The sequence below is a fragment of the Lissotriton vulgaris genome, chromosome 5 (genome assembly GCF_964263255.1).
Source record: "Lissotriton vulgaris chromosome 5, aLisVul1.2, whole genome shotgun sequence".
NCBI lineage: Eukaryota > Metazoa > Chordata > Amphibia > Caudata > Salamandridae > Lissotriton > Lissotriton vulgaris.
The window spans coordinates 1,460,118,197-1,460,134,636 of record NC_141693.1 but is presented as its reverse complement, the minus strand read 5'-3'; positions in this window follow the sequence as shown (position 1 = coordinate 1,460,134,636).

Genomic DNA, 16,440 nt, shown 5'->3' with positions numbered 1-16,440 from the left:
CGTGTGCTTTGTGCAGTGTGAGACCTTGGTGAGGATTGCCTTGCTAACATACACCTGGAGATAAAGTGAGTCTCAGCGGAGCTGTGCTCGTGATCTTCGTGCAGCCTGAGACCTTTGTGTGGAGTGCCTGGTGATCGTGCACCCCGAAGCTTAAAGAAGTCTAAGCGACACTGTGTGTGTGTGTCATGTGGCAGCCTGAGATCTTCATAGCAGTAGCGGCCCGGCAGCCCCGGAGGAGCTGAGCCACCGGCCCAAGCCCGCCGTTGCCCATTCATCAAGATTGCATCGAATGCCCTCCAGGTAACGTGTGTCGACTCCTAGGGTGGGGTACGGGCTTGGAGGGACACGCTCTGGGTGGCCTCTCTCTTGTTCTGGCAGCGTGAGCCTCTGCTTCAGCTCTATTGCGGCCCGTATTGCCAAGGGCATGGCAGTACCAGGGCCAGAGTGCAGAGCTGCAGCTCTTGTTACACCATACCTGTGTTGGAGGCAACTTTTGACAGAGGCTGACTGCATGTTAGAAGAAGAGGCGGAGAGGCCGCCAAAGGCACCATGATTGGAGCCGGAGTATATTATACATTATTTCTGCATAACAAAATACCTGATTAGTATATTACGTATTGCCTTATTTCTGCATAACGATGTACCTGGTGGTTGTACTACGTATTGCATTATTCTTTCATTGCAAAGTGCCGGATTGTTGCGTTACGCATTGCATTTTTTTTACCTTGCAAAAGTGACTGTTTCTAGCATTACGAACTCCATAACATGGTATTAGGATTACAGTGGGATGTTTAGAAGTGCTCAATATTATCACCAGAACTTACAAGGGCTGGATGGCCTAATAACCGACCAGGAGAGATAGTACACATATTCATGTTGGATTTATATCATGCGGTCTTATCGTATATCTTTTTATATAAAATGTATACACTTTTTTATAAAAACTCGTATTGGAGTCTAATTGTAGTGTCATCATTGGGTTGCTGTGAGCGTGGTTGCAAATACTTTACACATTTGCCTTGAAGATAAGCCTGGCTGCTCGTGCCAAGCTACTGAGGGGGTGAGCAAGGGCTATCTCAGAAGGTAACCTTCCTTACCCTGACATGGAACTGTGGGTCCCTATTTGGCCTAAGGTACTTACCTCAGCCATCCAGGGATCCTGGGTCTAACATTTAGTTGCAGCGGTGTAGGATTCTAACATTTGGTGGTCAGCGGTGTAGGATTTGAAGGTGTATTTGCAAATTCACTCACAGTGATTGGTGAACATCACAACACAAGTTTAGCGCAGACCACGATGAAACCACATATTGTGTTCTTGATTTGTTGGTTCTATTTTGGAGCAACCTTTAAGCCACACATTATCTCTCAGAGGAGTCAAGGAGCCAGTGAGGCTGCAGAATTGGAGTTCGACATTGAGGAATTGCTTACCTACAAAGTTGATTAATTGAGGCAATTCTGCAGAGCTTTGGGATGTCCCATGAAAAGTAGCACCAATAAGGAGGAGCTGCAAATTGCCTTGAGGGCCTGGTGGGAAACCAAAGGGGCTCAGGAGGCGGGTGATGTTGAGGTGGATGAGGATGACCCAGGGAATGGGTTTGGTCCACCGGATTTGCTAGTGGAAGGACCAGCCTCAGGGGCTGGTAGTGGCCATTCAGGGAGGAGTTTTTCACCAGAAGAGCTGTAGGAAAAACAAAGGGTCAGAGAGCATGAGTTGGAAGCTCATGCTGAAGAGAAGAAGCCGCTCATTGAAAGTGAAAAGCGAGCAGAGGAGAGCAGGAACGCTCTCGCCCTGGAAGAGAAAAAGATTCCCTTAGCTTATGAGCTAAGCTTGAGGTAACTGGAAATGAAGGTTAAACAGGCCGGGTCCAGTACAAATGGTGGCAGCATACAACCAGTGCCAGTGGAGCAGGTGCACATTCCCAAAGACTTAGTGCAAGATTACCAGAGGGGTGATGATATTTATGCGTGGTTCACGGCATATAAGATCGCACTGAGGATGAATGAGGTGCCTGAGAGCATTGGAGGGCGGACCTATGGAAGCACTTTGAGGCTTCTGGGAGGGATGTCTTACCCCGTTTAGAGAGGGCGGGAACCCTGACCTACGCCAACATGGAGGAGACTTTATGCCTCAGGCATGGGCTCACTCCTGAACAGTACAGGCAGAAATTCAGAAACTTCAAGAAAACGGAATCCAGTACTTGGGTTGAGTGTGTGAATGCATACACAGCGTGCACTGGATGGTTGGATGAAGGGCAGCAAGGCAACTGAATTTAAGAGCCTATGTGATTCAATTAGTTGGTAGCACTTGAGTAGTCTGTGTGTTCCACAGCGCCAGCATCTATTGGACAGTAAGCTGACTGATCCCAGTAAGCTTGCTGAAGAGGCGGACTGCTGTACCAGTACCTGGGTCCACAAGGGTATTGGAGGTACCACTACCAAAAGTGTACAGGGTCCTCTGCAGAAGGTGGGGGAGGAGAAGGGTAACCACAGGGGTTATCTAAAGGGCCCCAAAATAGTTCCCAGGTAAAAGGGTCCCAGTCCCCCAAGACTTAGAGGGCCTGGCCCCATAATCGAGCAGGACAACCGAGGCCCTTCTACTTGTTACTTCTGTAAAGAAGTGGGTCATATTTCCCCTAGATGCCCCATGGAGTCATCTGCACCCACTGGTGCTCCAGCACCAGGATTAGTGAGTGTAACGATGGGGGAGGAATTGAGTCCTTGGAAGGGGTAGGAGCAAGCAGTTATGACCCTGCTCTCATTAGGAGATCAAGAGATAGTCCAGGAAATCTCTCTGCCTGAGAACACTAAGAAATACAGGTAGTGGGTGACCATCAATGGACAGAACGTGGAGGCTCTGAGGGACACCGGAGCTAGTTTGACATCTGTCAGGTGTCAGTAAGTGTCTGAAGAGCAAGTAATTCCCGGTGTGCTACACCCTGTATTTGCAATATAGACCTGCAGAGGTGCTATAACCATTACGTTGTCCAGCCGTACAGCAAGTTTAATATGCAAAGAAGAACAAAGATTGCTTTTATACTCGAAGGAGGAACAAATATAACGGGACTCTGTCCTGCACCCGATCTGTGAACCATAAGTACAAAAAGGACATTCAACAAAAAACATAAACAGAACATAACAGGCAAAATTTGGAGCTTCGGGAGCTTGTGCTAGTAATACAGTGAATCAAGCTACCCAATTATATAATAGGGATCCCTATTACCTAATGAGCTTGGGATCGAAACGCCGTCGACATGGTAAATAGTGCCACTTATTGTTATTATGTATGTTCAATATGGTCACTATAATTGGGTAGCTTGATTCACTGTATTACTAGCACAAGCTCCCAAAGATCCAAATTCTGCCTGTTATTTTCTGTTTATGTTTTTAGTTGAATGTCTTTTTTGTACTTATGGTTCACAGATCGGGTGCAGGACTGCGTCCCGTTATATTTGTTCCTCCTTCGAGTATCAAAGCAATCTTTGTTGTTATTTGCATATTAAACTTGCCGTCCGGCTGAACAACGTAATGGTTGGAGCACCTATTCAGGTCCTTATTGTATTTGTGTTGCTTTATACCTGTCCACTAAGGACCACTGTTTTATAAAATAATTGACTCCCAAGGTCCTTAGTTATCTTTCGGGTTTCCTTGTTTGTTTAAAATACACCCTGTAGTTGCAGCAGACAACTCAGTGTGCCTCTGCAAGATGGCCCTGGTTCCCTTTGAGTGGGGGTGGGCGGTCAAAGGTTCCTTGACAGTCTTTGTAAGTCCCACAATGCCTGTAGACTGTCTGTTGGGGAATGACCTGGAGAGTTCCCCCTGGAAGGAGGTGGAGCGCCAGGTGCATTTGAATATGTTGGGTCTACTTGAGAGGACTTGTGTGACCACTCGGTCTATGGCAGCCAGAAAAGGTATTCAAGAGGACCTAGAGCCTGAAACAGTGTCCCAGGTGCCTGCCATAAAGATAAGAGGCAGGGGGCGTGGGAAACCAGCCCCCATAGTTCCCACGGCCCAGGAGGAGGCAAACTTTGAGGGGGATGCCCTGGAACCCACGAGGGGACAAGTGGCTGAACTGGGGGACCTACCTGAGGTGACTGAATGGCAGCAGGAGGGAGGGCCCTCCAGGGAGGAATTCTGTGAGGAGCAGAAGTGCCCTTCTCTTGTTGGTTTGCGGCAACAGGCAACAAACCAGGCAGCAGATGATCAGTCTAGATCACAGTTGATTTACAGGGAGAATGATCTCCTGTACAGTGAGCCTAAGGTTGCTGGGCCTGGAATAGCCCGTGCGCTGGTGGTACCCCAGTGCATTAGAGCCTTCCTTCTGGGGTTGGCTCATGATATACCTTTAGCAGGACATTTGGGGCAGGACAAGACCTTTGAGAGGGTTGCCACTTTTACTGGCCTCAAATGTGCAAGAGTTCTGACACTCATTGCAGGACCTGTCAGACCGGCCAGGCAAGTGGGAAGAATGGAAGGAAGTGCAGGGCTCCCCTCCAAACTTTCCCTGTGGTCAGCACCCCTTTGAGAGGGTAGGCATTGACATAGTGGGGCCTCCGGATCCCAAGACCGCCATAGGCAACAGGTTCATCCTGGTCTTGGTGGACCATGCCACCTGGTACCCGGAAGCCATCCCTCTCTGGATGGTGTCAGCCCCCGTGGTTGGCTGTGCACTGATGGGGATTTTCTTCGGAGTGGGGATCCCCAGAGAAGTGGTGTCCGACAGGGGTACTAATTTCATATTTAGTTATATGAAATATCTGTGGAAGGAGTGCAGTGTAATCTATAATTTCATCATGCCTTACCATCCCCAGGGTAATGGTCCGGTTGAGAGTTGATTATTGGTCTTGCGGAACCCATGAAGCATACGTGGGGTGTCCTCTTTCCATGCCTGCTGTTTGCTTGCAGGGAGGTGCCACAGAAGTCCTTAGGGTTCAGTCCCTTTGAGCTCCTGTATGGGCACCCAGTAAGAGCACCCTTGAGTTTGGTGAAGGAGGGCTGGGAGATGGCTCCTAGTATACCCCCAGGATGCATATAGTAACATGCTCGCCTTCAGGAACCAAACTAGGCATTTTAGGCAACTCCCCCATCGTATCCGGAAGCAAGCCAGGAAGAGATGAAACAATGGCATGACCAGAATCCCACTCTGGTCGAGTTTCAACCTGGACAAAAAGTGTGGGTGATGGCGCCAGTGGAGCCCTGCGTGCTCCAGGACAAGTGGATTGGGCCTTATGAGGTGGTGTAGTGCAGGAGTGAAGTGACCTACCAGGTTGACTTCCGGTCTCCTAGGAACACTTTGAGCGTCCTCCTTGTGAACCGCCTCAAACCCCACTTTGAGAGGTTGGAGGTGACCATGCTCTTGGCTACAGAAGACAGGGTGGAAGAGGAGAGTGAACCTTTTCCTGACCTCCTGTCAGCCAAGGAGAAGTATGGGTCAGTGGATGGGGTGAACCTCTCGCCTACTTTGACCCCGGAACAGCAGAGGGACTGTTGCCAGGTATTGGGGTCAGTTCGCCTTCCAGTTCTCCCTGACCCCAGGAGTCACCCATTGGTGCGTCCAGGATGTTGACACTGGATACAATCTGCCGGTAAAACAAAAATTTTAAAGAGTAGCTGTTGGAAATGGCCGTTTTTGCGGGGTTATCCCCAAACGTTTTGTTCCTTCCTCCTATTTTTTCCTGACTTGTTTATTGTTGGTTTCAGGACTCTGGGCACTTTACCACTGCTAATCAGTGCTAAAGTGCATATGCTCTCTGTGTACATTGTGTTATGGATTGGTGTTTCCATGATTGAATATTTGATTTACTTGTTCGTCCCTAGTAAAGCGCACTGAGTGTGCCAGGGCCTGTACAACAAAGGCTAATAGTGGGCCTGCAGCACTGATTGGGCTACCCACGTGAGTAACCTTAAAAAGGTAACTCAGATATGTTATTGCAGAGTCTGCGCACGGTTGGTAACTGCATGTCAAGTTGGCACACACTTGCCAGTCCCTAATCTTCCCTTTTCTTACATGTCAGGCACCCCTAAAAAAGGCCCAAGGTACCCCTGTGGGCAGGGTGCAGTGTATGTGAAAGGTAGGACATGCCCTGGTGTTTGTGGCATGTCCTGATATTGAACTACAGCCCATTTCGTTTTTCACTATTGTAAGGCTACCTGTGCCCCATAGAACAGAATGGGAAATTTGTTTATAACATCTTATAAACATAACTGGCCTTGGGAACTAGGTAGGAAAATAAAATGTAGTATGCCTAAACTCCGAATCTAAAGATGCCTCTTTTAGTGAAAGTGATTTTTACGTTGTGTGTCTGAAAATACCACTTTTAGAAAATAGGTATTTTCTTGACATGTAATCCCATGTGCCTCTGCTGGAATATGGATTGCTTTCTGGGTTTTGGATGACAGAAGGCTGGGGAGCAGGAGAGGCTCCAGATAGTCTAGGTGGGTCAGGAAAGGCCTTATTAGACCTGGGCTGCAACTGGGGAAGGTGGAGGAGATTTCCTTTCACCTCAAAGGGCCTGGTCTGCCTCTGACAATGCCGTCGTGTCAGGACGATGCTTCTCAGGACTTGCACGATGTCAGAAGGGTTCCACCTCCAGACATCTCCAATCTCTGATTTGTGGTTATAACACAGAGCTTTAGAGTGGCCAGGTGAGGGAAAGGAAGGGAGGAAGGGAACTGCTGGGAAGGAGATCTGAAAAGACATAAAAACCCTCCTTTACTCTTGATTCTTTTATAAATCTATAAGTCTTAGACTCATGAATCTTTATAATAATCATCTGTTCTTCCCTAAGTTCTGCCAGGAACGTTTTTTGTATAGCTATACAAAATATAGAGAACCTTTAGAATTATTGCTTACATCAATAAAGAACTGTAACTAAGGTTTCTTATTAAAATTGAATCACAAGAAATACCCACCTTCTTTACGTTGCCTTGTATATAAGTCTTTAAGATTCGGGGTTATTCATACAATGCAGGTTCTGCCTTGCAACTTTATACATGGATTTCTTTAAGTTCAATATCTTTGTTATCTCTTCTAGTCTTGGCTTCTCAGTCTATACATGAGTTCAAAATCGTTCAGTGAATCTGCATTCTTAGTTTTTTCAATGAGTTTGATTTGGCTCTTGTTTTATTCTGTTCACTGACAAAACTTCCTTTTAAGACTTCACAAAGTTTAAGGGTTCTTTCAAAATAAAGCGTTTCATTGGTATTGCCCTTCAAATTCAAGTTGTCACCACAAATACTCAGACAGATTTTGATCTAATGCTACTGTTGGGAATGGTGGCTGAACAAGGAAGAGCCCTTACCTTGATTCAGAGGAACCGGTTCGTCTTCTGCTCTGTTCTTCGTTGAGACGCGCCTCGTCAATCAGCTGCTCCGAGATTTTCGCCAACAAATAGGACCCGTGATGAAGAACTCCGTCTCCGGTAAGATGTTGCTGAATAATGAGTGTGCACCGCTGGGTGTGGTTCCCTTTTATAGGAGAGACCCACCCGACGTGTGCGACGTGTGTAATGCTGAAAGGAGTCCGTAAAGTCACGTGGGGGCGTGGTTCAGCATGAAGTGACTTAGCCTTCATGATAAGGGAGGAAAAGGTATTAGCAACATAAACAAGGCGGTTTACATACAAGAAGGATCACAATGGACTAAAATAAATATCTAGAGGGCAATAAAAGTGCAATACGCAGCTTGTGGTCTCACTGGCGCAGGAGGCCAATATGCCTGCGTCAGGCGGTCTCAAAGAATGCCTAGAGAAGGTCAAGGGCTGGATGTCCTCTTCATTCCTCAAATTGAATGGGGACAAAACGGAGCTGATGCTCCTAGGTTCCCCGGATCCCTACTTCCCCAACACCCTGTGGCCCCCTTGTCTAGGCCTTCCTCCAACCCCAAAAAACAACATCAAGAGCCTTGGGGTTTGGTTGGATAGATCCTTATCATTTAGCACCCAGGCCACAAAACTCTCAGCCGCCTGTTTTGGACTCATGAGAATGTTAAAAAAAATCTTCCCTCTCCTTCCCATGGAGGCAAAACAGGTGGCTGTACAGGGTCTAATACAATCACGCCTGGACTTCAACAACGTGCTTTATCTCGGTGCCCCAGAATATACCAGTCGCAGACTCCAGATAGTGCAGAACTGCGCAGCACGTCTGCTGCTGAACATCCCGCGCAGACAATCGGTGAGGGCCGGGCTGGCTAGCCTTCATTGGCTACCAGTGCGCCTGAGGATTCTGTTTAAGGCCATGTGCATTGCACATCAGGCCTTCTGGGATACGGGTCCCAGGATTACCTGGGACCTAATTACCCACTACCTCCCCAGCAGAAACCTCCGCTCCAGCCAGACTTTCTTGGCCACGATACCAAGAATAAAAAGATCCAGATCTGGCGGCAGGACGTTCGCCTACAACGCTTCCATGGCATGGAACAACCTCCCCCTGCACCTGAGAGCCAATTGCAATCTGCCCACATTCCGGAAACAGTTAAAAACTTTTCTTTTTAATCTGTCCCACTAATCCCAGTTAGGCCCCTCTGCAGGTCCCTGGTTATTCTAGCGCTTGGACGCCTTCGGGCAGCAATTCGCGCTCTATAAATCCACATCCATTCCATTCCATTCCATTCCAATATAATGTTGCTTTACGATACGCTGTTCTTTTCTATCAAAGCACAGGTTATACATAGCAGTTGTCATAGTGTATAAGAATAAGCTGTGATAAGGGGTTCTAATGCCTATTAAAGGGGAGAGAGCTGCGACCAAGCAAAGGAGGATAAACTCTGCCACAGATCCTGCGTGAACACATATATCTACCGCAGGATGGAGTGATAGAAGTTACGCGGCAGGATATCGTGGTGCCCCTAGAGCCGCAGCTCGTAACCATGACAGTACTCTCCCCTCCCAAGCGGACTCTAGGGGCTGACTTCTGAGGGTAGGAGTCATGGAAGTTCCGCACTAAATGAGGTGCTTGGACGTGCACAGCAGGTTTCCAAGACACATGTTCAGGACCATAGCCCTTCCAAGAAATCAGATACCATAACTGAGACCCTCGCCACCGTGAATCCAAGATTTGTCGAACCTCGAATTCATCATGTCCTTTGACAGAGATAGGAACTTGGGGGGAAGAACAAGTTTGCAGAGCCGGTTTCAGCAATGAAGTGTGAAATAATGGGTGAATTCTCATATTTGAAGGCAAACTTAGTCTGTAGGTGACTGGGTTTATCTGTCTGATGACCTCATATGGACCAATTAATTTAGGATGAAAGGTCTTTTTATCCTTGAACGTAATATTTTTGGTAGAAAGCCATACTTTATCGCCTTTGACAAACTGAGGACCTGCAACACGATGTTTATCCACAGAAAGTTTGTATGCTTGCTTAGCTTTCTGTAATTGTGACATGATGGTAGAATGCACCTTTTGGATGTGTTTCACTCCTGCAGTTATGGATGGAACCAGACTTTCAGCCTTAGGAAGAACTAACGGCAAATAGGTGGGATGGAAACCATGCGTAGAATAGAAAGGAGAGACTTGGAGAGAAGTATGTTGAGCTGAATTGTAGGCTATCTCAGCTAACCAGAGCAAATCCACCCAGGATTTTTTTGTGGATGTGATATAACAACGAAGGTATTGCTTTAATGTTTGATTAATTCTCTCAGTTTGACCATCGGTTTGCGGATGGTAACTGGTAGAAAGGGCTGGTGAGATTTTTTAAGGCTCGACACCATTGAGACCAAAATGTAGCAGTAAATTGAGAATCACGGTCAGAAACAATTTTCCTTGGCATGCCATGTAAACAACATGAATGAGTAACAGATTGGCCAACTCAGAAGAGGTAGGTATCTTTTTACATGCCACAAAATGTCACAACTTGGTGAAACTGTCTATGATTACTAGGATGCATGTGTAACCTTGATCTATTGACAAATCAATAATAAAATCAACAGAGCAGTGTTCCCATGGTCGTTGCGGTATTTCCAAAGGAAGTAACAGTCCTTTATTTTTTCCATGTTCACTTTTATTGCAGGCACATACCTCACAATTGGCTACCCATTTTTACACATCCTGAAGTAATTTAGGCCACCAAAAATTTCGTTTGATTGCATTTATAGTCTTAGGTCTACCTGGATGACCTGAACAATGATGATTGTGGTGCCACTCAAATACTGTTTTGCGTAGCTGCTCTGTAGGGAGAAATAAAGTGTTTTTGTGAAAAGGTAAGTCTTGGATAATTTGTCTGTTGGCCTCCTAAGCTAACCAGGTTTTCCAGGAGACGATTGGAAAGTTTTCTCGAACTTCATCCAAAAATCGTTTTGTAGTTATTACGCATAACACTTTTTCTGGATCAATATTAGCTTTTGGTCTTTCAATCCGGGGCATTTGAGTCGAGTACTGATGGGTTAATGCATCTGCTTTCCTGTTGTCTACACCTGGACGAAATGTGACTATAAAATCATACTCAGAAAAGAAAAGCATCCATCTTAACTGACGAGGTGATAGTACACGCATCGTTTTCATGAACTGTAAGTTGCGGTGGTAAGTGAACACCGTGATGGTATGTCGTGCACCAAATAAATGATGTCTCCATTCTTTAAACGCTTCTCTAATAGCCAATAATTTTTTCTCTGCAAATGTGTAATGTGTTTCTGCCAAGGATAATTTTTTGGACATAAAAGCAAAAGGATGGAACTGACCAGTGTTTACATTTCTTTGTGAAAGGATTGCTCCAATTGCAATGTCCGAATCGTCAGCTTCTACAATGTATGGTTGTTCAGGGTTTGCATGAACCAAAATGGGAGCAGAAGTAAAAGCCTTTTTTAATTGTTCGAAAGCCTTTTGAGCTTCTGAAGTCCACTGGAAAGGAATGTTTTTTAGTAAAAGGCAATTGTCTGAGAGAAGTGATAAATAAACAGTTGATAGAAATTTGTAAAGCCCAAAAAACTTTGCACATCTCGGACATTTTTTGGAATGGGCCAATTTAACACCGCTTGAATCTTTCTTTGTTCCATCAAAAATCCTCCTGGGGTTAAAATCACTCCCAGAAATTCGACCTCGGTCACATGGAAGTCGTATTTTGACAGTTTACAGTAAAGGCCATGTTTTTGCAACTGATTCAGGATTGTTGACACGTGCAGTTTGTGGGTTTGATGCAATGTAAAATAAATCAAGATATCGTCAATGTAAACATTGACAAATTTGTCAAGGAACTCACGCAAAATATCATTAAGAAAAAATTGAAAAGCAGCAGGGGCGTTGCAAAGTCCAAATGGCATAACTTTAAACTCAAAAAGACCGTATCTGGTTTTAAAAGCCGTTTTCCACTCATCTCCAGCTCTCATGCGTACCAGGTGGTATGCGCCTTTTCAGTCCAATTTAGTGTAGACAGCAGCTGACTTTACCTGATCCAATAGGACAGGGAAGAGGAAAAGTGGATATTTGTTCTTAATTGTTATTTTGTTTAAGGCTCTATAGTCTATACACAGGCCGAGTTCGCCGTTAGCCTTAGGCACAAAAAAAAGTGGAGAAGCTGCAGGGGATTTTGAAGGTCTGATAAAACCATTGGCTAGGTATTTATAGTCTCTTAGATATCCATTCTCTATTTCAGTCAGGGCATAGATACGACAGTTCGGAACCACTGATCTAGGTGTTAAATCAATTTGGCAGTCATATGCCTCGATGAGGTGGTAAGGAATCAACTTCTTTATCACTAAATAGATCATGAAATCTTAGGTATTGTGGGGGTAATGTAGTGTCCTTCTCTTCAGCAATGGCGAGAGTATGATTTTCCATCGATTTGTTTTGACCTTTTTCTCTTGAAACACAATGTTTCCTGCAGAACTCAGAAAGTCCGATGATTTTCTTTTGGACCCAATCTATCTGAGGATTGTGTTTTTGAAGCCAGGGCATTCCCAGAATGAACACATATTGAGGGGCACCGATAAGATGGAAAGAATTTTTTTCAACATGCTTTTGGGTGGCTACAACAAATTCTAAGTGCATTGTCTTGGTTTGTTCGGTGATTGGTCCTAAGGTTAGAACTCGCCCATCCACTGTTTGCACTATTTCTTGTCTACTCTTTGATGCACAAGGCAAGAACAGATAGTAGGCCAAGGTTGCGTCTATGAAATTGGCCCATGAATCAAGTAGTACTGTTATTTCGTGCCTGATTTCAGGAGTTATTTTTATAATCATGTGTAAAGTCAAATGCGTAACCATATAGCAGTAAGGCGAGTGTACTGAGGGGATTCAACCATCACTCAAAAGATCCCCCTTTTCATCTTTTGAGCTATCTAGTTTCCCGTTACTTCTGGAGATGTATTGATTGCTTTGATTGGTGATTGATACGGTTTATTTTTTGGTTTAGTTGGGCATTCCTTTACGAAGTGACCTTTTTTGCCACAATAAAGACACAAACCATTTTTTCTTTGTGTCTCCTTTTCCTCCTTGGTAAGAACTGAACGGACTGATCAAATTTTCATTGGTTCTCCTAGATTATCATGAGCTGGTGAACTGAGGATTGGTCTACTTCATTCGAAGCGAGGTCCACTTTTCTAAGTTCGTCGACCTTTTCGCTCTGCCAACCTATGGTCTAGACGTAGAGTTAGGTTAATCAATTCCATACATCCTTTAGGCTGGGGATCTATCTAGGCCAGAACATCTTTTAGGTCATCTCATAATCCATGGTAATAGATTTCTGCCCTTTTTCCTTCAGGCCATTTGGTTTCTGCTACCAGAGAATTGAATTGGGTTAAATACGAGATCAGATCGTAGTTCTAATAACTCTTTATCTGCAGATAAAGTAACAGCCCTATGATCGAAAACCTTTTCAAATTCAGCAACAAAATTTCTCCAGTAATGCAAAATGGGGTCATCCTCTCTGACCAATGGGGCTGCACAAGAAGCTGCATTTCCGGTTCCCCTGATGCGTTATTGTTCCCATCATGTGAGCCTGGCGCAGCACCAAATCTCGGTCCTGATAGTTCAAAATTCTTGCCAATATGGGCCGCGGAGGGGGCCCCACTGGTGGTCGTGATCCCAGAGTTCGGTGGGTACCCTCCACCCCAAAAAACGGTGATAGGTGTGCAGCAAAAAAGGTACCTAAGCAGGTCCACCACATAGACTTCCATCTTTGTAATCGCTGTTTTCTCTGGCACTCCTGTGATGAGTAGGTTGTTTCGACGCGATCTGGCTTCTAAATCCTCGTCCTTAGCTCGGATCATATTTAGCAGTCGATCCATCTGTGACAATTGGTCCTTTGTTTCCACCTGAAACTCATGTAGGTCAGTATGTTTATTTTCTAAGACATCTAGCCGATGTTCGTGCACTCCAACCTGTGTTTTCACCGATTCCATCTGTGTTGTTAAGGTATCAAGTTTGGCATCGATAGTGAGCAGGCTGTAGCGCATCTCCAGCATGAGTGCACGCAGGTCTTCGCCCTGGTCCTCCTGTTGCCCATCAGGGGACCCTCCAGTGGCAGTCACTGTGTCCGACTCCAGTTGCCTGGTGGACCGTCGCTGTTCAAAACTAAGTTTGTGCTGTTTGGCATCCTGTTTCCCCATGGTGAGGCGGGTGACCAGCACTTGCACTGCACCGTTGGGGCCTATCACACAGCCTCCAACTGCAGGCGCCGCAGTCCACCCAGATAAGATGCGACTCCCTGGCATCCACAGATAGCCAATATATAGTATGTATTTCCAATTAGTCCTGCAGATACAAACAAAGTCTCCTATGGCATAGAACACCTAGGGCCTCATCCCCAGCCAAGAACAGGTATGTCGCTATGGCCCAGACACCACGCCACTGTAACGAGACTCACCACATCTTATCCACTCACACTATAGTGGGATTTTCACTGGCCAGACGACAGACCATCCATGTTGCGCGGACTGCAGCAACCACTGGAGGTCCACTCACCAGCCCATGCAGTGCGCTCGAATCGCAGAAAATGGTGGGCGGCCGGAGCACTAATGATGATGTGACATACTAGCACCAAAGTCTTCGGGGCGAAACTCTTCCACTTCGCCGGGCTTTCCAACAGCGCAGAGCGGCTTCCCCAAATGCCCAGCTCATCCTCACGGCGCTATATTGACTTGTGTTGTTACTTCGGCAATGCGGGCAGTACTACCACTCCTCAATTAAAATGGTGCTCATGGTGGCATAGAGCTGCAACCAACTCGCCAGTCCCCTTTAGCCACTCACCGGGCAGCGGCAACAATGACGGGCCTCTGCGCATTCCACTCCTGGATCATGCCACGACCTTATCGAGTCCGCCGTCTCTCTGGTGTAGGCCTGCACTGAAGTCACAGTCTCCAGTATAAGGGACAGCCGCACCACGGCTCCGAGAAAATCTTGCCTCACCTCGCTTCCCTCGTCGCGTCTCCCAGAGTTCTCATCCGATCTAGCAGATCTTTTGTGGAACGCTCTCTGCTTGACGGCAGTAGTGTTGGGCCATCTCACGCCTCATCCCAGAATCCTGCGGTAGCAGCGCCGGTTCTATTTTCCAGACCCTCCTGGGCCCGTAATGGATCCTGAGCTAAGATTTCTCAGGACGGCCGGGTCTCGGCTTCAGCGAAAACCACCTGCAACACCCTCACGGCACTGCGGAGCTCAGATCTCAGCGAACTGGCAACGGACACGGCCCAAATTCCCCTCGCTTGTGAACGCAAGTATTACGCCTCCAGAGATGTTTTTAAGAGCAGGAGTTTGTCTCTATAAAATGAGCGGATAATCTCTCGGCGGGCAGAGCTCACTGACAGAGCAGCCATTCCGCAGCACCGCAAGCCAGGCCCTTCAAATACCCAGAATCTTAAAGATGCACATGACAGTAGATGAAACCATCGCGGTAATTTTTTTTAAAAACCTGCATTCACATTCCGGTTAAAGTTCTTTGCGTCTGACGCGTTTTGCGGGTCCTGAAGCTTCTTCATAGGCGACTTGCAGTGAAAGTACAACAGAAGTCTCTAATTATTCAATTGACTGCATGATTCATTAAATACTAGCCCCCTGTGGGCCTCGCTAAGTGGGATTTTGAATTTTGAATGGTCCCTTTCCGAGTAAGTTTCACCTTTCAGTGGGTTTCGTTTCATCTTTCACATCATTAAAACATTCCTTTCCCTATAGTAGGTGTCCAGATGTCAACCAGGTTTGCATTAACTTTATTTACTGTGCTGCATTTCGAGTGTATAACAGTTTCCACCCAGCAGCCTCTCCTTCAGTCCTTGGATGGTGCAGTCCTTAAGATTCTGGGCATATATATTTATACATCATACACACACATTCACCAGTTTTCTTTAAACATACGTTGTTTCCCTGGTGGCTGCTATTGCCTACCAAGGAATCGACACATATATAAACATGAGTGATTTGTGTATATATATGTAGAAAGAGAGAGAGATAAGAAAGGTTGCCCTTCAGTGAAGACGCCTCACATGAGAGAGTTACTCCGTGTAACTTGCAGGCTGCAGTGTTGACAACTCCCTACTTCAATCCTGCATCAAGAAGTCAAACCCATTTCGGACAGCACTCTGTCCTTGTTCACTGGCACAAACGAAGCAACAGCAGTCATTGTGGAACTCCTTTATTTGAATCACCTGAAGCAGCCTGCAAGTTACACGGAGTAACTCTCTCATGTGAGGTGTCTTCACTGAAGGACAACCTTTTCTTGTGTGGTATTTGAGCAGCCGGTCTGGTGGCGAAGCTGCCCTGCTGCTGATAAGCGGCTCTGCTGCGTTTGAAATTCAGGACGCTGTGAGAAAGAGAGTCCAGTCTTGTGGGACATGGTAATGGCAGGAGGAGCAGTTTTCTATTTGTATCAATCCACTGGGGATACTTAAAACTTTTAATAACACAAGCACGGCAGCACCCACTGGGGATTTATCGAGTGGAAACCACAAGTACCTTGTGGCAATGCTGCACACGCTCACTGGGCGGGACTTGGTGTGATTCAAATAAAGGAGTTCCACAATGGCTGCTGTTGCTTCGTCTGTGCCAGTGAACAAGGACAGAGTGCTTGTATATGCATATACACACACACAGCTTTCAAGCAGCAATAGAAATGTCAAGATAATACTTGTCACTATGTTCTGCTAGAGAATGAGATATTGGACTTTTGGCTAGTCGCAGTTTTGACGCCATAAAGTAACGCAGAGGGCATGCTGGAATGAACAGATCAGTATTATGTTAATAGCTGGGTGGATTAGTAAAGCCAGGTAATACAAATTCTTTGAAACAAATGAAATGTATATGAGAGGGACTATGGAGAGATGAGGGGCACATTTGCTGGATGGTAGTGAGGGAATCCAAGGAGGTCCTAGTATGCATTTACAAAGCACATGTTCACCCACAGGCATCTTGGTGCTGAATAATAGCTGTTTATTGGAGGTCATGGTAGGAGGATGTCTAAATGATTGCTGCACTGGCTGCTACCCGCACTAAAGGTCACAATAATGGGTATGTGGCAAGG